We start from the raw sequence: 24,200 nt of genomic DNA, 5'->3' as shown, positions 1-24,200 counted from the left end.
AAACAAAACATGTTCACGGGGTCAGGGGATTAGGATAGAGATACTGAGGGCCACTGCTCCCCTGAACACAAGTCCTTTAGAGGAAAAAAGCCCTTGATTGGCAGTCTCATCTTCCAGGAGCACATATCTGGTTCCTCGACTAACTAGTTATCAGACCCTGCAGCAAGCAATTCTATTTGCCTTGTCTCTGTATTGTTTAACAGACACAGGGGATTCTGTTGGCTTCAGTCTCAAATGCTTAGAGTGTAGGAGGTGTTCAGTTAATATTTGTTGAGTAGATAGATGAATGGATGGATGGACGGATGGGCGGATGGGTAAATGGCAGCATGGCTTGCCCAGGGTCTGATGACTAGTTAGTAGGATTGGAAATCAGGGCTGTTTGACTCCAGACACTTCACTCATTCCAATGGCCTCACAGCTGATGGCTTGTTAGGGTGAAGGAAACCTGAGTCACACAGCAAAACTCTAGTTCATTACAGTTTTGTCTTGTTTGTTTTTTGCTTTTTAGGGCTGCACATGGAGGTTCCCAGCTAGCAGTCAAATCGGAGTTGCAGCTCCCGCCCTATCCCACACCGATAGCAATGCATGATCCGAGCTGCGACTGCAAACTACACCACAGCTCAGGGCAACGCTGGATCCTGAGAGAGGGTAGGGATCGAACCACATCCTCATGGACACTAGTCGGATTCAGTTCTGTTGCACCACAATGGGAACTCCCCCTTCATTGCAGTGTTTTCGTTTGTTTGATTTTTTTTTTTTTTTCTTTTTAGGGCCACACCCACTGCATGTGGAAGTTCCCAGACTAGGGGTCTAATTGGAGCTACAGCTGCCAACCTACACCACAGCCACAGCAACGCCAGATCCTTAACCCACTGAGCAAGGCCAGGGATCGAACCTGCAACCTCATGGTTCCTAGTCAGATTCCTCTCTGCTGCACCATGACGGGAACTCCCCATTGCAGATTTAAATGTGAAAATAGCTCAGACGTAAATGTAAGTAAATGTTACTTACCTAGTAGTTACTTACTTAGTCGAGGGAAAAGATAGCACCTGTAGAGTAAAAAGCTAAGGCAGAATCTTTTCCCCTCTACTGAAATTTTGCTGCACAACTCATGGACAGTCAGGAGGAGAAAAATTCTCCACTGATGCTGATTACTGCTGTTCTTAGCTAACTTCCACCTTAGCCAGGGCAGAGATGCCATCTGGCTGGAAGGATGCCATCAAACTAGAAACGGGGAAGAGCTGATCTTGCCCCTGTTTCCTCCTGCACCTCTTCCTCCCCACTGATTCTTTGGTCTGCAGTGTGTTGCAGCAGGAGCTCCAAAGGGAAGATGGTGGCTTTGTCTCCTCTTTAGTCATTCAACAAACACCTGCCTAGTCAGCAAATCAGCCGGGAGAGATGGACACTCCAGGGCCTTCCTTGTTTTTCTGGATGGCACCACAACACACTCCCCGCCCCCCCCCCCCCAGTGTCCACTTACGGGAGGGAGGAGAACAGGTGACAGGCCTGAGCTCTCCTGGAATGGGGTCACCTGCTGTCTGTCGACTGGCAGAACATAATAAACCACTTATCCTCGTGAACCTGCCTTCCTCCTCACTTAGACAGCAGTAACCCCATCTCCATCAGCGGACGTGAAGAACCTCGCCCTCCGCGGCTCCGTTTTAAGTAAACTTCAGAAGAAATATAGCATCCGGCAGGTCTGAACAATATCCTGACTGAATGACTCAGACCGCCTGATTCACAAGCCACTGGGCACAGGGGCCATTCGTTCACACTGCAAGTACTGATTAACCGCCCGCCAGGGCCCAGCACATTTCAGGAGTTCGGCAGACATCAGAAATCAAAACTTTGTCAAGAAACCTCATGCTCCTGGGGTGTACAACTAAACACGGTTTAAAATAAAGCAAAGCTGCGGAGGGAACTAAAGCTGGGCCTGAGGGGCAGTGGTCGGGGTGACATTCGGGGGAGACTTTCAGAGGTAAGCGAGGGTGGCTCCCTGGGACATGCAGGCAGAGGAGAGAGCAGTCCACGTTGAGAGCATGGCTGATGGGTTCCAGAAAGACAAGGAGGCCAGTGAGGTTGGATGGAACAAGCAGGGGGCAGGAGGAATCAAGGGAAGGGGGCCAGCTCTCGGGGTCCTGGGCTACTGCAAGAGTGAAAGGGGACTTGCTGGGGTGGTGATGAGATCCCACGTGCTTTACCAGGGCTCCTTCAGCCGCTGAACTGACAGCCAGCAGGGAGCCCAGGGGAGGCTCTTCTGAAAGGGTAGCCCTGTCATGCATGCTTTCTGCTATAAGAGAAACCCTCGTAAAATGAATTCTGCAGATTTACTCACCGCAACACACAGCATATGTCTACCTACATTTAAATTACTCTACAGGATTGGGTGCACAAACCAATGCTCTAAGGCTATCCCTCGGATTTTATTTTTATTTGTATTTTTATTTTGTCTTTTTGCCATTTCTTGGGCCGCTCCCGCAGCATATGGAGGTTCCCAGGCTAGGGATCAAATCGGAGCTGTCGCTGCCGGCCTGCACCACAGCCACAGCAACGTTTTGTTTGTTTGTTTGTTTGTTTGTTTTATCCCGGGGATTTTCAAGGCCAAGTTTTGCCATCGAAGATGTCTGCCTTTCCCGCTGCCTTTAGTATCTTACCCTAGCATTAAGCCACACTCAACTGACTGTGTCTACCTGCCCCACAGACAAGGGCTCTCTCCTAGATCCTTTCGAGCTCATTCAACTACCGAAAGTTCCCGACAAACACTTGAATAGAAGTAGTCCTACCTCCTTAGGCATTAGGAAGGCATTTCGCAGGGTTGAGTCATTGAAGGGGTCAATGTCTGGCTTCAGGCAGACCTTGCCTGTCTCATCACAGCCGCGTCCCAGCCCCAGAACAGTGCCTGGCACAGAGACACTCAACAAAGATCTGTTGAATGAATGAATGAATGAATGGATTCCTTCAAAGCAGAAGCTAATGGGGCATTTTAAAGAAGTGACGTTAGCAAACTGAAGCCTTGAGGGTTTTGCACAGCAGCGTTTTGCGGGGATCCTGGTGACTTGTGCTAAGTAAGCTCTCTTGGAATCCTGTGCAGCTGAATTAAACAACATGAAAGGGCGGGTAAAAGGGCAGGTATGCGGCTCCCAGTTGAGGTTACACCTTTCACAAAACCGTAAAGGCTTGACTGACAGCCTTAGGAGAGGCCTGCCTTCCCTCCGCAGCCAAGGAGGAGATGAAAGGGCCCTGTTCAAAGCACAGAGCCTTCTGTCCTGGCTTTTAGTAGGCCTGGCATTTCAAATGCCTCGAGCCGCTCTTCCTAAGTGCTTATGCCTAAAGGGGTCGGGAGGACCCGAGGTGTCGCTAGCCACTCAGGCAAGACCCTCCCTCCAAGAACATGCTGGAAGGCTGGTGCCTGGGCGGTAGTGAGGGGCTCGGAGAAGGCGGAAGCTGGAGCCAGATGCCAGCACATCCCGCCCCCAGCTTGTGTCTTGCCTCTCCGTGTGCAGAGGGCGACAGCCTTGTTCCTATGTTGACTTGTCGCATTGTACGGGGGACTCGGGAATCAGGAAACTAAAGATGACTAAGAGGCGATCCCTTCTCTGGGGTTCAGGGACAATTTAGAAACATTCGATTGTTTATTTACACCAACGGCATTCATTTCTGAAGTTCTGCCAGGTTAAATAATCTACACGGAAAGACTTAAAAAATAACAGACAGCAACATCATGGCAAGGGGTGGGGCGGGGCTGGAGCGGGGTGACCTGGAGTCTGGAGCAGACAAGAACACCCAGACATCAGTCATGCCCGGCCTCCAGCCATCCTTACACAAAACGACACACAGCCACAAACCACACAAAACTGGGAAGCAGGGAGCTCGCGTCCCGGCTCTGACGGAGGCATGCTCGCAAATCATCCTCGGGACACAGCCTGTCCACTGGGGAGAGAGATTACTGGGTGGGAACTGAGGACCGGCTCCAAAGACCCCATGAGCCCCCGCAGCCCCCGCCCATACACCTTACTCTCTGCCCGCAAAGAATACACTGCTCAGACTTTCTTGGCGATTAAATCGTACCCCAGACCAAAGAGAGTGGGAGTTCAGAATTTGGGCATCACGGCAGGATCAGAGAGGATGGTGATAGTAGTGCATAATTAATAAATATTCACAAATAGTGCATAATTAATCATGATGCTCCGATTGACCAAAAAAAAAAAAAAACACACACACAAAATAAAACTCTCAAGCAATACATGGATTTATGTATTGGCTCAGAATCAGACAAGTCAAGAATAATGTTAGTTTCAGGAACAGCTGAATCCAGCAGCTCATGCATATCACCGAGGACTGAGGTCTAATTCTCCCTTCTTCCTTCTGCAGCTGAGTCTGTCCCCAAGCTGTGCCTCACAACTGCTGGCAGCACCAGGCTCTCCCTCCTGGCACCAAAATAGCACACTCACATTTAAACCCCATATCCTTATGCTCTACACATGCTGCAACCCAAGGGAGCTGTATTTCCAGAAGCCCCTATAAATATCTCTTTGTATCAGATTCTTTTAAATAATATTTTTTAAAAACGTTTGCATAGTTTCAGATTTACAGAAAAAATTGCAAAGATAGTACCAGGAGTTCTGATGTTATTATCTTAGATGAGTAAGATATGTGTGTCACAATTAATAAGCAGTACTGGTACATAATCATTAACTAAAGTCCAAAGTACACGCAGATTCCCTCACCTGCTCTCTGATGTCGTTTTTTGGTCCAGGATCCCACCCAGGACACCACGTGACATTTAGTCCTCATGCATCCTTAGGGTGCTCTTGGCTGTGGCAGATGCTCATTTTCCTTGCTTTTGATGCCCTTGGCCGTTTGGAGGAGAACCGCCCTAGGCTTCCCTAGACTGTCCCTTAGTTCAGATTTGTCTCCCGTTTTCTCATGAATATCCTGGTGGCTTTGGGGGAGGAAGATCCCAGAGATAAAGTGCCCTCCCCCTCGCATCACATAAAGGGACCACACTATCGATGTCATTTATCACTGCTGTTGACCTAGATCGCCCGGCTGAGGTCACATTAGCCAGATTTCTCCACTGTAGAGTCACTGTGCTCTTTGCAAGGACATGACAAGATGCAGCCCACACTGAAGAAGTGGGGGGTGATGAGAACCTACTGCATAGCACAGGAAAATCTACTCAATAGTTTGTAATAACCTATATGGGGAAAAACGGATATTTTTAATATATGATTGATTCACTTTGCTATACACCTGACACTAATAAAACATTGTAAGTCGACAATACTCCAATAAAATTAAATGAAAAGATCAAAAGGACTGGGGGCTTGTGCTCCACCTCACTCGGGGTCAAACATCTACACACATTATTTGGAATTTTTCTGTATAGGAGATTTGTTTTTTTGGCTGGGGGTCGGGGCTGGGGTGGGGCAGGCATCTGCAGCATGCAGAAGTTCCTGGCCAGGGACTGAACCTATACCACAGCAGTGTCCCGAACCACAGCAATGACAACCAGGTCCTTAACCCGATGAGCCATCAGGGAACTCCAAGATTTGTCTATTTTTATGTATTTATCTAGTCATTATTCAGTCATGTACTTGTATCAATGTGAATTGTACATACTTATTTTATTCCTTCGGCTACAATCCAATCCTACTTCCCTGTTCTGCTCAAACTGTTCCAGCTTTGACCTTTGGGAGCTCTTTCAGCTGGCTCTGGTGTCCCTTTGACACTCGCCATTACTGAGGGTGTTCTTCGTTTGTTTGTTTTTGAACAATTCCCTGCTCTCTGGCACCTTAAGATGCTGCAGGCTCATCTTGTGTATCTCCCACCTGGGGCCTGGGATTCGCAGTTTTTCCAAAGAACCCTGGTTCCTTTTACATGAGAATGGCATCAGAACTCAGATCTAGACTCTAGTGTGGGCCTGTTCCCCCGGTGTCCGCCTCCAGGCCCTCTCAGCTGACAGAGCAAGGAAAAAGGTTCTTCTCATCTTCCGGAAGCAGATCTGGTGATTGCCCACCCACCGAGCCAATCCCTGTGTCCCAGGGGTGGAACCTGACGACTGGTTTTAGCCAATCAGGGCCCATCCTGAGACAGGTGGTGGAACACTACTTACTCAAAATTCAGGGCTAAGAGCAGAGGCGATGCAGGCTCACCAGGAACATGCAAGATGTTCCCAAGGAAGAATGGAAATTGATGTGCAGCTGCAAGGACAGCATTGGGGAAAACCAAAAAGAGGGACGAGAAAGAACCACGAAGTCTCTCAAGCCTAACAGCTAGAAGCCCCTTTCCTTAGGGAAAGGCACTGGGCAGTCAGTGACTCAGAAAAATGATAAATGCCTCGAAGATCTCTTCCCATTGCCACATGTGCATTAATGAAATATTTTTAATCTTGTCCTTCAAACCAGCTGGTTTGTCTCCTAATAGGTTCCAATTAAATCCTTTTTTCAAATTACATTGTTGGTAAAGACTTTGCTGTCTTGACATGATTCTTCTCCCGCCCCTTTCGGCCCCGACCCTCTCAAAATTGCCTTGCCACCCCCCCTTTCCTATTAAAAAATGGAAAATTGCACAATGCACCTAATTAGTCAAATCTGAATTGTATGTGGCTATCACAGCCCAATGGTTGAATTTCACACACCATTTGAAAAGATACGGTAGAAATGTCACTGCTGATTTCCTCCCACACTCCAGTGGTACTATTCAATTACAAAAGGAATTATTCGGCTTTCCGTCATTGCGATGCTCTAGCAATATGCTATTAACCTTTATTGATTTTTGCTTAAATATATTCAAGATGGGTACATGTTTCCAAATCTAATGTGCTGGTATTTAAACAGAAATATTTCATTAAATGCATTTTCGTTTTAAATGAAACTTGCCAAATGAGTATAAATGACAGGAGATGAGTTTGGAACTTGAGTGAGACGTGGGGACGTTCTGCGACGAGGGTTTTCTGTGCTACCAAGGGGGCCGGGACGTCGGGGAAGATTCCGAAAGGAATGTGTGCCGCACGGAAGGTCGATTCTTGCCCCGGCATGCAGCTGGGGCGAGGAACGCACAGACAGGTCCCTCGCAGGTTGTTGTGGGTCTGGGAGCCAACACAGGTGAGGGTAGGGTGGGGAACGCTGGCTGGCAGGGATGGTGATGAGCATTGGCGGCCATCAAGCACCAACCACTTGGGAGTTCCCGTTGTGGCGCAGCGGAAATGAATCAGACTAGGAACCATGAGGAGGCGGGTTTGATCCCTGGCCTCACTCAGCGGGCTAAGGATCCGGCATTGCCATGAGCTGTGGTGTAGGTTACAGACATGGCTCAAATGTGGCATTGCTGTGGCTGCAGCTCCAACTAGACCCCTAGCCTAGGAACCTCTAGATGCCTTGGGTGCAGCCCTAAAAAAGAGAAAAGCCTCAATCACTCGTGTCTATCATAGATCACCACTGTCACCCCTGTTCATGGCTTTAGAAGACACGTCTACAATTCGCGGGACCTTCACGGAGGTCCAGTCTGCTTTGTGTCATTAACCGGAAGCAGCAGGGAGGGCGCCTCTTGTGGAAGAGCCTCCTTCCACCGTCCACCTCCCTCCTGACCCCGGTTTACTAAGATTCCTCTATCTTTGGAAAAGGGTTTGTGGCTTTTTTTTTTTTTTTTTTTTGGTAGGGCTACACCTGTGGCATATGGAGGTTCCCAGGCTAGGGGTCAAATCAGAGCTGCAGCCGCTAGCCTACACCACAGCCACAGCAATGTGGGATCCTAGCCTCATCTGTGACCTACACCACAGCTCATGGCAACGATGGATCCTTAACCCACTAAGCAAGGCCAGGGATCGAACCTGAGTCCTCATGGATACTAGTCGGGTTCGTTACCGCTGAGCCACGATGGGAACGCCCCTGTTTTGTTTAGTTATGGGAGAGCAGTGTTTGGCCCATGCTCATTCAAGACCAAGCTCACCGAATAGGCTAAGCAATGCCTCACAAAGACGAGGCGTTTTTGTCTGCATGAGAACTATCCCGCAAGGACAATTTTCAGTGGAAATGTCCCCTTCTCTGGATGGTGCTAGCCGAGAGCTGAATGTATTTCAGATGCACACAGGTTTGCATGCAGGTGCATGTAAATTCATCAGAAGAACTTCACTGCGTCCTCTCCACACCCAGATTGTTGAACTGAAGTTTCCTTGGTAAACATTTCCCAAACCGCAGAAGAAAAACAAGGTGCAGTTGACTGCATTAAACATACGCGCACACACACAAACCAAAAACCAAGCAGGGGTGTCTGTGCTGTCCCCACCTCCGGAAGTAGACCCATATTCTTCTGCCGGGGCCCTTCCCCCCCCAGAACCCCCAGGAGCGCCCGAGACGCCTGCTCAGTATGTACTGTTTAAGAGGTGCCATGGGCACAGGCACTGGTACAGGCCCCTAGGGCTCTGACATCCCAGGGTGCACAGCCGAGTCTCCTAGACCAGCCCCGCCGCACAGAGACAAGTGGGGAGGCTGGAGACAATTTTTAAGTTCCCGTTTGTTTACTAAGTACCCAAGAGGTACCTTCCATCCCCGGCCCCGAGGGCTCTCAGCGATGGCGAGGAGAGCCGAGGCTTACTGATTGCACAGCGCAGGGCAGCGCCAGGGCCGAGGGCCTCCCACAGGACGGGGACACAGGTGCTGTCTCTCCCCTTTACATGTTCATTCCCCCAACCCACAGAGACAGACCCAGAGCCACTGCGGACACGCACAACTCCATGCTCCGTCCTGAGATGTGCCCAGAAAACCTGGAGGGCATCTGAGCAGGCAGAGAGCATAAAGGGATCCAGTAGGCAAGATTTCTGTGGGGCCAAAATAGTGGACAAGAGCAGGGGTTGGAGGTTCTCACTTCCAGCTCTGCCCCATAGCGGCTGTGTGACCTTGTGCAAGTCACTTGGCCTCTCTGAGCCTCCTATTCTGCACAGTAGGAGCTGGCCTGAGGGGCTGCTGCTACTACTATGCCCAACTGCAGCTCACAAACCGGGTTCCCAGCTGGACCCTGCCTGCTCAGGCCAACGTGGAAGCTGATTCAGCTGCACTGCCCCGTTTGGGAAAAGCATCCCCCCTGGCAATTGTTTTAAACATCCAAGGAGGACAGAAACCCCTGGCTGCCCGTCGCCTCTGCCGCAGCCATGCCTCCATCTCAGTTTTGTTTCATTTCTAAGCCTCCTCGCTCCTCCCCTTCTGCCACCCAGATGACAGCCCCAAACCCTCCGTCATGTTGGTGCCATCTTGTCACCTGTCAAAAGACATTTTGTCTCCGGCTCCGTTCCCCTGAGCATGAACTATAACAGAGGAAGACCGGGAGAGGCCGAGGAGAGAGCGAGCCAGAGAGACAGAGAGGCACACGGGGCAGAGGGGCTCGGGTGGGAGGACCAGATCTCGGCCCGGGAAACATCAAAGCGGACAAAACCACAAGGATTTTAAAAAGGTTTCTGCTGCCTTAAAGCTACAGACCTTGCATTCCAGAATTCGACTTGGGGGGGCTCCCTTGGAAAATAGCTCACTTTTGCTCGGGTGCCGACACCATTTGGGGAAGGGCCTTCTGAAGCTCAGCTTGCTGTGGCTGCAATTGCTGGCTCCACCACAGGAACCAATCCAGCAGGGAGACGTGGCCGTCACGAGGCCCCCACAGACCTCTGCTTTCCTTCTCTGCCTCCAAATCTGCTCCCTGTGACATCCCCAAATGAAACACAAGAGCCAATTAAATTGGAATTTCAGATAAACCACGGATACATTTCTTTAAGCGTAAGTATGTCCCATGAAATATTTGGAACATACTTCTAGTAAAATTGTTGGCATAATAAATTTGGAATCTAGTATAAGAATTTCAGAATTTTAGTAGAAAAAAATTTTTAGCAAAGTACGTCCCATAAGAAATCTGGGGACACACTGATACTAGAGATTTCAGTATAATTTAGAATTTAGTATAATAATTTCAGAATATTTTTTTTTTTTTTTTTTTTTTTTAGAGCTGCACCCATGACATATGGAAGTTTCCAGGCTAGAGGCTGAATCGGAGCTGCAGCTGCTGGCCTATGCCACAGCCACAGCAACATCACATCCTAGCCGTGCCTGAAATTTACACTGCAGCTCGAGGCAATGTCAGGCCCTTAACCCACTTGAGTTGATACTAGTCAGGTTCGTTACCACTGAGCCACAACAGGAACTTCTAGAATAATTTTTAACGAAAGTATGTCCCATGAAATATTTGGGATATACTTATCCCAAAGATTTTGGCATAATAAAATTGGAATTTAGTATAATAACATCAGAATTTTAGCATGATAATTTTTGAGTGACTCTTTCTTTGTCTTTTTGTCTTTTCTAGGGCTGCACCCACATATGGAGGTTCCCAGGCTAGGGGTCAAATCGGAGCCATAGCCGCTGGCCTACACCAGAGCCACAGCAACGCGGGATCCGAGCCACGTCTGCAACCTACACCACAGCTCATGGCAATGCCGGATCCTTAACCTACAGAGCGAGGCCAGAGATCGAACCCAAAACCTCATGGTTCCTAGTCAGATTCGTTAACCACTCACTGAGCCACGACGGGAACTCCTAGAGTGACTTTTAATATAAAGTCTCATGTAATATTGGGGGGGATACTTATGCTAAAAACTCATTTGTTGTTTTTCTGAAAATCAGATTTAACTAGGTGTCTTGTACTTTTATTTGTAAGTTGGGCAACTGTTGGCAGTACATGCAGAAGAGGGTTTGGCCTGAACATCTCCTCTGAGGGAGAGGGGACCGCAGCCTGGCATCCCAGGGTTGGGGCGTCTCCCTCTGACATTTGCTCCAGGTCAGAGGGAAGAATTCACCACCTGCTTTAAGGGCCTACTTTGTGCTGCACCCTGGGCTGGGCCCTGTGTCCTCGGGGTGTCTTTCCAGAGGCACCCTCCTGCCGACAGGGCAGCTGAGAGCAGGTGCCCCTGTGCCAGGGTCTGCAGCCCTTTTCTGTAAAGGGCCCAAGAGTCAATGCTTTCAGCTGTGAGGACCACGTGGTCTCTGTAGCAATACTGGATTCTGCGCTGTAGCAGGAAAGCAGCCAAAGGCAGTCTGTAAACAAAGGGGTGTGGCTTTGTCCCATAAAAATGTGGTTCCCCCAACGGGCAGAGGGCAGCCAGTACTGAGTCCTTGGGCCATCGTTTGACAGACCGCTCTCAGGGCCCAGGGCCAGGGTGTGGGCCTAAAGGCTTAGCAAGACACGAGGTGAGTGGAATAGAAACCTCACATGAATTTTTAAAGTCACAAGTCTATTAGCTCAGACTTAGGAGTGTGTTATGAGCCAACGAAGGGCAGTGATACAATCGGCCTGGGGTCAAATCCCCTTTCTTTCATTTTCTAGCTCGGTGACCCTGGACAAGCACTTTGCCTCTCTGAGTCAGTTCCCTCACTCGTTAAATAGGGCTGATGACAGTGTGATAATAACGACGATAATGGTAATAGTGACAACGGAGGGAGGGACGGAGGAGCTTAGAGACTCCAGTCATCAGGTTCTTCAAGCTTCTAAATGTTCAGTTGGATGCTGCAAATATGGTCCTTGGGGCAGGGATGCAGCTGTGCTGGGGTGCCCTCTGAGGAGCTGGATGGGCAGAGGTGACAGGCGACAAGCGGCCCTGTCACCTCCCTGCTCTCCTGTCCTTGCTCTCCCCCCAGCTCACTCAGCTCCAGCCACCCTGGGCCCCTCCTGTCCTGTGAACACACGTCCAGCTTGCCCCCACCGCCAGCTCTGCCCTTGCTGTTGTTCTGGACAGAAGCTTTCTCCCTGGAAATCCACAGCCCCCCCCCGCCCCCGGTCATGCTTCTTCTCGAATGTCACCTGCCGGGACCACCAAACCAGAGCAGTTCCCACCTCATCTTTCTCTTTCCTTTTCTTTGGGACACCTGTCATCACCCGCAACTCTCCTATTTGGGGGGGGGGGGCTGTTTACCGGCTTAGGATCTGACTTTGCCCAAATGTAAGCCTTTGAGCACAGGGCCCCGGTCAAAGCCATCATGGCTGTGTCACCAGGACCAGCCCACTGCCTGGCGCAATATCCGGCGACAAACAAACAAGTGTGGAGGGCGGGAGAGGAGGGAGGGGACTGGAGTTAGAGCTCCAGCCCATTCAAATCGCTTTACCTCTCTGAGCTTCACGCAGGGGGGAGGGCGTGAAATGGGCGTGTGGACTTCTGCCTCCCGGTAGTGAGTGCAGACGCTCCGGTTACCTGAAAACACTGGACAGTGAACAAACGCAGCCCCTGGAGGGGAACTGACACTTGGAAGGACACAGGGCAAATTTCCCATTTTTATCATTCTGCGTAGACCCTGGTCTTTGCCCTACGAAAGATGGAGAGCTGGGATCAAAAACCCACGGCCTCACGATTATAAAAAGTAACTGAGTTCGTGGTGGGTACCAGATGCTCTTCACGCATCACCTCAATTAGTGCTTACCAGACCTCTACAGGCTGAGCCTGTTCCGTCCACAGGCGCGGAGAGGGGCCGTGATGCGCCCTGGGCCATCTCTCCTGTGGGGATGGGCTGGGGTCCTGCGTCTGCAGGCTGCGCCTCCTTAGGCGTCCTCTCCCTGCACTGTCGTTTGCAGCTTGGGGGGACCAGTTTGGTCAGTGCCCGTCTCATACTGACTTAAGCACCCTCTCTTTCTCCACCACTCCCAGGGAAGCCAGGCCTCCCAGAGGCATGCGGGCAGCAGCCCAGGACTGCTTATTCTGCAAAATCAGCACACCCGGGGCTGGCAGCCTCTGAGTCAGAGCGGTGAGTGTACAACCTGCAGGGCAGCCCCGCAGGATCCTGAGCTAGAGGACCGCTGGCCTCGCCTCGCCGCGCCCCGTCTGCACCCCCAGGGTGGTCCCGGCCAGACCGGTGGCCCTGCCAGCTAGAGACCAGGCCAACTCCCGTGTGGAAACGTCAAGGTGCTGGGCGATGCCCACTGGCCTCCCTAGGGCCTCTTCTGCGGCAGGGAAAGCAGGATCACGCGGGGTGACGCCCGGAGCTCGGGTGTCAGGTGAGCCTACGTGCAAACGCCCGCCCTGCCGCCTTCAACATCCTGGTCCCTCATCTTTCTAAGCCTCGGTCCCCAGGTCTGTAAAATGGAACAGCGGCAATGACAGGACCTGCCTCTGGGGGTTGCGGTGAGGGTCACGTGAGAGTGGTCTCTTCATCCCCTCCCCCACGGCGGGCCCCTCCCCTCTCCTGCCCGCCCCTGCAGCCGCACCCAGCGGCTGGTGCGCGGGTGCTTCTAGCTCCCTGTGCAGCCGTCCCAAGAGAATTACCTGGGGGGTAGATGCTGCCTTGCCTGGAGATGCCTGGGAAGAGGCTTCCCCACCTTCACCCTGCACTAGGACCGCCCAGTGACTCCTTGGGCTACAGCCCGACTCCCTGCCTCAAGCTGTGAAGGCTGTGATGCTTCTCAGACTCCCGAGCTCCCCGTGGGTCAGGCTGAGGCTGAACCACGGCTTTGCTTGGTCTTCCCCTGGCCTGCCTCTGTCTGTCTCTCTCTGTGGGCTTTTCTTTGGCAAACGCCCCTGCCCCCAAATAAGCCGCTAGCTATTTCTAGGGAACCTGATCTAAAGTAGCTCCTGGTATTTGTCTGCCTTTAAAGAGGATGGACTCTCATCCCTTATCAAACAGTTAATTTCCGAATGAAACTGTAATGCACAGAAGGATAAACAGGAACACGTTACATGCTGAAAGGAGCTCAAGTTCCCAGAAAGAACTTGGGGTCGGCAATGGCCTATGCCCCCGCAAAGGCAAGGCCCAACCAGGAACCTGCACACCCGGCTGTGCTCCTGCCTGCCCAGTGCAGACCCTTTGTTGTCTTTGTTTTGCTTGTTTTGGGGGCCTCCCTCACAACAAGCAGAAGTGCTTGGGCCTGTGATGGAGCGGGAGCCACGGCAGTGACCCGGGCCATGGCAGGCAACATGGAACTCCTCTCCGCCGTCTTTGCACGATGGTTCCCACCTGCCAAGCACTGGTTTCCCACTAGCTACCTCTTCTGACTATTCCACAGGTGCACAGAGTGTATGGAAAACCCTCAGCCCGTTGCCTGACCTCTGTGATTACCACTGAGTCTCGAAAGATAATAAATCAGGGAGCACATCGGACCAGATACCACAGAGCCCACTGAGGCATGGAGGGAGGGTCTGTGGTCTGGCGTCTCAGCAGCGAGGCAATTCCTGGAGGGCAGAGTTCTCTGCCTGGCTCTGTGTCCCCAGGAGAACCGGGTCCCTTCTAGACACACCTGTCTGGGCCTCATCTTTCCTGGAAGTGACGCTGTCACACGTCCACCCACCAGCTCCTGGGAGAGCAGCAATGCCGGTGAGGGGGAAGGCCAGCCGCAAAGGACAGGAGCAGCCAGCCCGGGGCAGGCCTCGGGGAATGCAAGGACTGTCCCAAATCGGGATGTCGTACAGAGTGGCCAAGCCCTCTGCTCACCCTCTGCACAGATCCAGCTTGGCTGTGAGGGCGGTGGCAGCCAGTGGGGACGTCTTTCTAATGATTGTGGACACTAGAGCGACGGGAACCGATTCCAGTGAAGGCCCACCCTCCCGAGGGGCACCTCGGGGTCGCTGAGCAGGTCGGGGGAGCACTGCTGGCGGGGTCGGCAGCCTGTGGACACGCAGGCCAGCGGAATGCAGGCCGGGCTGCCCTCAGAAGGGGCTTCGGAGGGAAATCAGATGCTGATCTGGTGGTCCGGAAACGGGACAGTGTGCACCCCACACCCGCGTTCAGGACAGGCTCTCAGAAGGGCTGTTCCCCCCTCCAAGTGTTTAAAGGCCCTCTCTCCCACCCCGGAGCCCCCACTTTCTCTGCTCCCTTCCCCAGGGACAAAGAAACCCCTATTACTGAGTTCTTGGATAACCAACTTGAGATTGCTTACATTTCTCTTCTTTTCTTTTTTTTCCCGTTTTTGGCCTCACCCACAGCACATGTAAGTTCCCAGGGATCAGATCCAAGCCACAGCTGCGACAATGCCAGCTCCTTAACCCACTATGCCAGGCCGGGGACTGAACCCGCGCCTCCACAGAGACAATGCCAAACTAGCAACCCTCTGCACCGTAGCAGGAACTCTACTTACATTTCTTTCTTTCTTTCTTTCTTTTTTGTCTTTTCCCCTTTTCTAGGGCCGCTCCCATGGCATATGGAGGTTCCCAGGTTGGGGTCTAATCAGAGCTGTAGCCGCCGGCCTACACCAGAGCCACAGCAACCCCAGATCTGAGCCGTGTCTGTGACCTACACCACAGCTCATGGCAACAGAGGATCTTTTACCCACGGAGCAAGGCTAAGTCGCCGTCCCTTTTATACCCTGACCTCCCCGTCCTCCTGCAAAGGCAAAAGGAGGGTTACCTCTTCTTCATCGAGGTTAAATGAGATACATCTTCTAGATTTAGCTCCCATTTCACCGTCCTTATCACTTCGGCACAGCGTCGGGTTTTGGGACACATCCCGCAAGTGAAAACGTTTCTTTCTTCCCCTGATTACACGGACCGAACCCGATGCTCTGCGGGGAGTGAAGCCTCGGGCGCTGGGCTGCCGCTCTCTTCCCGGCTTGTGTTCCTCCCGAGGCCGCCGCAACGCGGTCAAACAGCCGCGACAGAGACGGCGATGAAACCCGGCCAAGCGGATGCTCAGAGGGTCACGCCGCAAAGAAGCGTCGGGTCAGGGGAAACCAAGGTGTCCAAGGTGTGGGACTCGCCTCCTGTGTCCACCAGTTGGGGGACTGTTGCCTGATCCCCAAAATGACGCCAATGGTCACCCCTTGTGTGGGGCCGTGTCTGCACGTGCGGGCGGGGCTGACGGGAGGCCTCTCGCTCATTCTCTAGGGCCTCTACCCCAAAAATGTTTTAGAAAACCATTTAAATAGCTACAAGTTGCCTTTCCTGAGTCTTCTTGGCTTTTGCTATATTTACATAATATTTCCATCTGTTTTCCCATGGCAGATTCTGTGTCTGGCAGTAGAATTATTTTATAGGCTTTGCCAGACACATTAATTTCCTTTCCTTCCCACTTGAGTTACAAATCTCTCCCTCACTGTGTCGGCGGCTAAATCAGCTTGGGTTGGTCTCTCGGGCCGCCTCCTGACAGAGGGTGAAATGTGTCACCGTGCCAGGAAAACGACGATGTGGGAGACGATGAAAGAAGGTAAAATGACCAACACTGAAAGACAAGCCACAACTTTCTTGGCTGGGGACCCCCTCCAGGAGTTTGCCACTGGCCAGAGTGAGCCATCGCTTCTGGTCCAAGGAGGGAGGGAACGAACTCAATGCATCTGATGGGGTGACTGTCCCCCAGGATGCCCCCCAGGGACCCTCACCCCCCGGGCGTTCTCACCTCCGGGTCCTCCCTCTCACACTGCCCTGGCCTGGGTGACCTCAGATGCTCTGGGGGGTTGCAACTTCTCTGAGAGTCGGGCACAGAAGGCATCACGCCCCCCCCCCCCCCCCCGCACCTTGCTCCCGGATCACCTGCTCGGGAGAAACCATACTGTGACGATGCCAAGCATCTCCATGGAGGCTCCCACGTGGGGAGGAACTGAGGCCTCCTGCCCACAGCCAGCACCAGCTCTGCAGCCATGGGAGTGTGCCCCTTAGAGATGGACCCCCAGCCCCATCCCCGCCCCCGCCCCCGGCGGACAGCAGCCCCGCCTGACCTCTTGACTGCAACCCTATGACAGACTCTGAGCCGGAACCACCCAACGGAGCTGCTACCACATTCTTGACCCAGAAAAATCATAATACATGTGTATTGCAGCTTAAAGACACAAAGTTTGGGGATAATTTACTCCACAGCAATGGTAACTAATACAGAGCGTCGGTTATTAAATGATGAGACTCCTTATGAATCACATATAAGTAAGATCATTCATAAATCTTAGTGGCTATGAGGGAACAGGAAAAAGCAGAAACAGAGGGATAAAATGTGGGAAAACAGACATATTTGCTTTGTTTCAAACCTAGTTATAAGAACAATTGTTTTAAAAAAGAATGTAAAGAAAATAGCAGAAAGAGCAACCATTATACAGTAACAACACAATGACAATTTCAAAAAAGAAGAAGAAGAAGAAGAACATTTTCCAGGACAGAAAAGGCGCATGATGTGACATTTCTGAATACCGGGGACAAGAACGCAAAATTATGCAGAAAGTACAAATATATTCATTTACAAATGATCTGTCAATATCATTCAAATTCCTTTTTTTTTTCAAAAAAATGCAAAATATTGTTCAGAGCTAGTCTTTTTTGGTACTCTTTAATCCACCTGCTTCCTTGCTCTTTCTCGTAGCCTGCCGCCGCTTCAGAGACGCTGCACGTGCTGTTCCTCTGCCCGGAACAGTCTCCCCAGATGGCCATGTGTCCCCCAGCCCCACCGTCCCTGTGGCTCTTTCTTTCCTTGCTCAAGAGGCTGCCCCTCTCCCACCAGTCCCGCTCTGCCTCTGGACCACGCGCGTTAGCTTTTTGTACACCTGTCCTCGGCCAGGATGGGCGCTCCATGTATGTAGGACCTCACCTCTGCTGCTCATCGCCGTGACCCCCGCCTGGCCAAGAGGGGGGTTAGGGTTATTTACCATGTGCCACTGGTGTGGGCCTTGGCCGGACATCAGCTCAGCCATGCATTAACCTTATTCAATCCTCCCAGAGCCTGAAGACCAGGCCCGTAATGACCCCATTTTACAGGGATCAATTAAAAAAACTGAGACTGGGGAGTTCCCGTCGTGGCGCAGTGGAAACGAATCCAGCTAGGAACCATGAGGTTGCAGGTTCGATCCCTGGCCTTGCTCAGTGGGTTAAGGATCCGGCGTTGCCGTGAGGTGTGGTGTAGGTCACAGACACGGCTTGGATCTGGCGTGGCTGTGGCTGTGGCGTAGGCCGGCGGCTACAGCTCCTATTAGACCCCTAGCCTGGGAACCTCCGTATGCCGTGGGTGTGGCTCTAAAAAAGCAAAAAACAAACAAACAAACAAAAAGAACAACAACAAAACACCAAAAAACCCAAGATTGGTTTTGTACAGCCAGCAATCATTAGAGTCAGGACTCCAGCCCTGGCCTGTCTGCCCTGAAGTACAAATAAATGCTTAACCAGCACGCTGAGTTAAGGGGGTGTGACTGCAGGTGACGGGTGTGCTGAGAAAGTTAAGGCACTGTGGGGAGGCTGTCTCTGGGATTTGTGGGGCAGGAGATGGAAGTACGGGGTAAAATGGGCTGGCGTGATGGAAATTAAGAATCCTTGGTTTTGTTTGTTAGTCCCTCTACAAATTTCATAATTCCTAATTTTGCACTTGAGGACACTTTCAGCTTAAAAGTCCTAAAGCAGCTGTTGTTTCTTACACTGAACCAATGAATACAGTAGGTATTAGTAAGTGCACAGTCATGTTACTGAATGCCTACTGTGTGCCAGATACAAGAGGAGGCACTAAGAGACACCCATAATCAGGCAGACGAAACGTCCTGCCCTCATTCTCCTGCCTTACCTTTGAGGGAGGGAGGATAGCAGAACAGTAAGTAACTGAATAAAACAAACAGCCACATACGCAAAAGACCAACAGCTTTCAAAAGCCCAAGCAAGGCTCAGGGGTAGAAATTTCCAAGAGAAACACCCTCTAGTTGGTGTGGTTAGGGAGGTTTTGTAAGATAAAGCTTTGACTTGGAAAATGGGGCAAAACCGGTTGTGGAAGGAAACAGAAGGCCCAGCAGGTGCAAATGCCCTGAGGCCTGTTCAAGGGACTCATGGAGGTCAGAGTGAGAAGTGAGAAGGCAGCAAGGACCACTGGGGGAAGGAGGGGTCCGATGAGTGCGCAGGCACAGACCACATCACTGGTAGACTTGAGGACAGATAGGGTTTTTTTGGCAGAACCTGCAGCTTATGGAAGTTCCCAGGCCAGGGATGAACCCCTCACCACAGCAGTGGCAACACCGGATCCTCAACCCATGGAGCCACCAGGGAACTCCATGATTTTTTTAAATTAATAGACTTCAAAAAATAGTTTTATGCTTATAGAAAAACTGAGCAAAAAAAAAAAAAAAAAAAAAAAAGTAGGGCGATTTTCAGTACACCCTCTCTTCCCAAAAAAGTAGGGCGATTTTCAATACACCCTCTCTTCCCCGCATGCTCGTTTCACTACTCCTAACATCTTGCAGTTGGGTGGTGTGTTGTTACCCCTGATGAACCACTACCGATACGTCGCTGCGAACTCAGTTCACAGCGTACAGCAGGACTCGCTCTGGGCGCTGTGTCACAAATAATGACCTGGGCCCACTGCGGCCGCGTCACACAGAATCGCTTCACCGCCCTCAACGTCCCCCGTGCTCCTCCTCTTCGTCCTTCTCTTCCTCCTCCTGCCCCAATGCCCGGCAACCGCTGATCTTCCTGTTTCTCTACGGTTTTGCCTTGTCCAAAATCTCATATAGTTGGGACGGAGCATGTCACCTTTTCAGACTGACTCCTTTTACTTCGCACGTACGGTCTCTCCCTGTCCTTTTGTGGCCTGAGAACTCCTTTGTTTTAATTGCTGAATCATATCCCATTGTCTGGCCGGACCACGGCTTGTTTATCCATTTGATCTTTTTAGAAAGAGCACATGGGTGCTGTGGGAAAATTGGGCAACCGATCGATGGGGTGATGGTCCCGTTCTGTGAGAAAGGGCAGGAAGCGGGCTGAGCAGGAAAGGCCAGCTATGAAGCCACACTGTCCTCCTCGGGGCGGCTGGCCATCCTCCCTGCCTGCCCCTGTCCCCCAGAAGCCATGCATTCGCGGAACGCGGCCACCGACGGGTGGAAATCAGCCCGCGAGCCCCGGGTTCTCACAGCCTCGACTGGGGACATCGGACGCCTACCCCACACGAGTTCCCCGGGAGTGACAACACAATGAAAAATTAGACTACAAAAGGGACTCCCTGTGGTGAAATCATCCCCAAAACCACTGCCACATTCAAAAATCCCATTCAGTCAATTTTTCCGCGCTGGTTCCCAGGCCACAGCCATGTCTTGCTGGAAACGCAGCCGACGGGACTTTGAAGAGTTTCCTGTGGATCTGGAGGGTGACTCAGAGCTGGGTTTGGTGGCTGTGTGTGAGCATGTTTTCAGAGAGGCCACCAGAAGCTCTGCATTGTTTGGGCTCCCTTCAAACATGGGCAGTAAATCAAAGTCGTCCAAGGCACACTGGGCAAGGGCAAAGCCCATCAGGGGTTTTGTTCATGGTGTTAAGCGGCTCTCATTGCAATGTTTTAGATCAAGGGCAGCCCAAAGCAGGTGGTGGGGGGGGGAGAACAGGCGCCTCCTGCTTTTCTCTTGCTCAATCCATTTTTTTTCAGCTCGGTCTTTGCCACCCAGGCTGGGAAGCGGAGCAGGAAGGGACTGATTCACAGACTTCAGACTCAGAAGCCGGGACTGGGGAGGGTTGGTCCCAGTTGCAGGGCTCCAGGCCTGCAGACTACGAAGAATCCACTCTGGGTGAGAGCTCATCACAGCTTAGGGAGCTGACTCCACGCGGGGGAAGTGACTGGCCCTCTCAGAGCCTGGGTTCTCTACTTCGTGACGTGGGAATGATTTTCAGGCAGGACCATTCACTCTTTAGCTCCTGGGTTTGTGCCTTACCAGCCTGCGCCACCATCCAGGGCAGCCTCGTTTGTGTGACTCCCTCATTATCAATGACTCTTCCTGGGGAAAAAACTGTATCTCCTGGGGAAAATACTCAAGATACAACAGAAAGTGAAATGGAACAGGAAACTGGAAAAGTACAGTCTTAACTTGTTTAAAAATGTTTGTTGTGGTCTAGTGTTTAGGGCTTGGTACTTTCATTGCTACTGCCTAGGTTCAATCCCCACTCTGGGAAATGAGATCCCACATCTGCATACCACCTCCCCCAAAGAATTCTTCTTAATTAAAATTTTTAAAATTAAAAAATATGGAGTTCCCGGAGTTCCCCTGGTGGCGCAGTGGTTAACGAATCCGACTAGGAACCATGAGGTTGCGGGTTCGGTCCCTGGCCTTGCTCAGTAGGTTGAGGATCCAGCTTTGCCGTGAGCTGTGGTATAGGTTGCAGACGCGGCTTGGATCCTGAGCTGCTATGGCTCTGGCGTAGGCCAGTGTCTACAGCTCCGACTGGACCCCCTAGCCTGGGAAGCTCCATATGCCACGGGAGCGGCCCAAGAAATGGCGAAAAGACAAAAAAAAAAAAAAGATATGGAGGGAGTTCCCGTCGTGGCGCAGTGGTTAACGAATCCGACTAGGAACCATGAGGCTGCGGGTTCGGTCCCTGCGCTTGCTCAGTGGGTTGACGATCCAGCGTTGCCGTGAGCTGTGGTGTAGGTTGTAGACGCAGCTCGGATCCTACATTGCTGTGGCTCTGGCGGAGGCCAGTGGCTATAACTCCAATTAGACCCCTTGCCTGGGAACCTCCATATGCCGCGGGAGCGGCCCAAGAAATAGCAAAAAGACAAAAAAAAAAAAAAAGATATGGAGTTCCCATTGAGGCTCAGTGGAAATGAATCTGACTAGCATCCGTGAGGACGCAGGTTCCATCCCTGGCCTTGCTCAGTGGGTTGAGGATCTGGTGTTGCCGTGAGCTGTGGTGTAGGACACAGACATGGCTTGGATCCCACTTGGCTGTGACTGTGGTGTAGGCCAGCAGCTACAGCTCCTATCTGACCCCTGGCCTGGGAACCTCCATATGCCATAAGAGCAACCCTAAAAAAAAAAAATTAAAAAATAAAAATTAAAATGTATGTATACATACACAAAATAAAAGACTAGAAGGAAATATATCAACTTTTAAAAATAATAATTACTTGGGGTGACAGATTTAGTTATGATACTGTTTCTTCTCTATGCTTTTCTGTGTTCACCACATTTTCTTAAGATACATGCAATATTTATGACAAAATGACTTATTTTGTTAGAAAATGGAGGTAACGCCCCTTCTTCCAGTCCTTTTTTAATACAGGTGGATTGATTCCCATGGTGACAGTGTCAGAAAAAAAAAAAATCCCTTTAGGACCCTCATATTAATTTTGTTTCCCCAACAAAGTGAGGAATAATAAACAGAATAGCCCTCACTTCTGTTTTGCACATGTCAGCACACACGCGGGCGCAAAAACACACACGGTCCTAGATAAGCCTGCTTCACAAGACGACTTATCGACCTTGGCCCAGTGAGATTCTGCAAGACAAGTCTTCTTTGTCCAGTTGTGTTAGACAACCTTTCACTGATAGAATCTCAAGACAAGTTCAAGAACAAACAACCTCCTAATTCTTCAAAGGAGGTCCCCCCCATTTGTAGGAAATCAAAAATTCTCGTACTATAAACTCCCTGTACCTGTTTCACTTTCATAAAAATCAGCTGCATGAATAAAATACCTATTTTTGAACTATTTCAAAAGCAGTTGCTATTTCACTACTTCCGGTAGGACCCCCCCCCCCCCGCCCCCGTCTGTGGCGTTATGGGGCAGTTCTTCTTAAAGAGCTATTTTCTCTTCATCAACAACCGTTTTTCAAGTCTGTTGGAAAAGCTCTCTTTACATCTGATATGTAATAGTATCCTCCAGTCAGGAAGCTGGTCATTTAGAAAAAAAAGAAATAAAAAGGTTAAATTTCCCCAAAGCCCCCCTTTTTTGACTAAATGAAATTAGTAAATGTAATGCAATGCTAATTGTAATTGAATGTAATAGATATTAAAACATGAGTACACACACACACACACACAAACCCAAACCACGTGGAATCTAATATTAGCTGTATCGTGATTGCTCGTCCTCTCGCCTCATTTGCTCTTTTCTTAGGCAGGATCCCTTTAAAAACACCATCCTGTACAGACCGATATCACAAACTACAGCCTGGGCTCTGTTTATGCTTGGGGAGATGTAAAGATGCTTCTTCCGGGAACTTTCTAGAACAACAGTGATTCTGTCCCCCCAGGGACCTCTGTCTACAGATGATTTGGGTGGTCATGGGGTTGAGGGGGCGATGGGGGGGGGCGGTGAGGAGGGGTTTCTGCTGACTTCTTGTGGGTAGAGGTCAAGGCGGCTACTAAACAGTCTTCAGCACTCGGCTGGCCCCATAACGAAGACCTAGCTGCTCCATAAAGCAAATCTATGCATCAATCTACTAAGGCTGAGAAACCACGTTCTAGAACAAATGAAAATTAATATTGCGAAAACCATTTAAATATTCACATTTGACTGCTGGTGTGCCAATTTCCTGGAAAAAAAAAGTTTATACTCTTGGAAAACAACTAATCCGACGAAAATGACAACTAATCTGTTTACAGGAGGGTCGAGCAGGCTTTGGGGGGTGCCTTTTAGCATTGCTTTTTATGCGACTGGGGCTCCCGGTTCTCAAAGAACAAAACCAAAAACAAACCTCTATCCTCTTCACAGCTCCTGTCTCCTTCAACCTCTCAAATCAGGCACCGCTGCCAAAAATCTTGGGACAAAACCACAGACAAGCAGCCAAAACTCTGAGCTGCAGATTTATCGTCCCATCTATGGATATGTGATTTGAGTTAGACAAGAGACCTGTCTGGGAGCGGGCTACGGGTGGTGGTGCTTTCTTCTTCTAAAAATTACCTGTCTTTCCGAAACCGACAACCACAGACATGTTGGCGAAAGCGGGGGAGTTACTCATTACCATAAACGCATCTCTCTGACTCCTCTGGAACACTCCAAGGGCCACTTCCGGCTGAGAAGAAAGAAGTACCCTGAACTGTTGTCGCTGGCTGGGTACCAGGGTTGAGTCTCCCCGCTGTGGGCGGCAGGATTAGAATTAGGATGTGTTCGAGTTCTGCTGTGAGGGGCACAGACCCAGGGACGGGCAGGCTTTGCCACTGAGGTCACAAACTAAGGAAAATCCAAAGGCCGAAGAAGCTTTGGTTCCCATGGACATGATGCTTAGAGGCCCAAGATACGATGTGGTGCCTCACCCGGCTGATCCAGGGCCCCTCACAGGAGCCGATGGAGCAGGTACCACGACCTCGTTTTACAGCCAAGGGCCCCCAGACTCAGGACAAAAGTGACGTGCTGTGCTGGGTGAGGGTCAGTCTACTTCTGCCAAAGCCCAGCACCATATATGATTCTTACCAAGAGGTTTTGAGAAAGGGCCTTTTCTGTAGTATTCTCTCTCTCTCTCTCTTCAGGAGAAGGGGATTTTTCCTAAAACAGCATCCATTCTACAGTTTTCTCTGGATGTTGAGC

General features: G+C 50.8%; 1 long non-coding RNA gene across 2 annotated transcripts in view; it reads right to left on the bottom strand.

The window, feature by feature from the left end:
- LOC146395397 (uncharacterized) overlaps nucleotides 1–24,200 on the bottom strand; it is a 187,125-nt gene that overhangs the window by 5,110 nt on the left and 157,815 nt on the right. Inside the window, exon 1 of one of the 2 annotated variants that reach the window (XR_014831849.1) lies at nucleotides 9,474–9,606. The exons of the other annotated variant lie outside the window; for it this stretch is intronic. This is a non-coding gene — a long non-coding RNA (uncharacterized LOC146395397). Of the gene's footprint in view, nucleotides 1–9,473; nucleotides 9,607–24,200 lie in introns of those variants that run through there. 2 annotated transcript variants of the gene reach the window in all.

Source organism: Sus scrofa, chromosome 17, assembly GCF_054392235.1.
Source record: "Sus scrofa isolate SSC_HxYL_T2T_F1_AM1 chromosome 17, Sscrofa_HxYL_maternal_Yorkshire_Landrace_v2.0, whole genome shotgun sequence".
NCBI lineage: Eukaryota > Metazoa > Chordata > Mammalia > Artiodactyla > Suidae > Sus > Sus scrofa.
The sequence above is the reverse complement of the archived record's forward strand: the minus strand, read 5'-3'. Positions and strand labels throughout refer to the sequence as shown.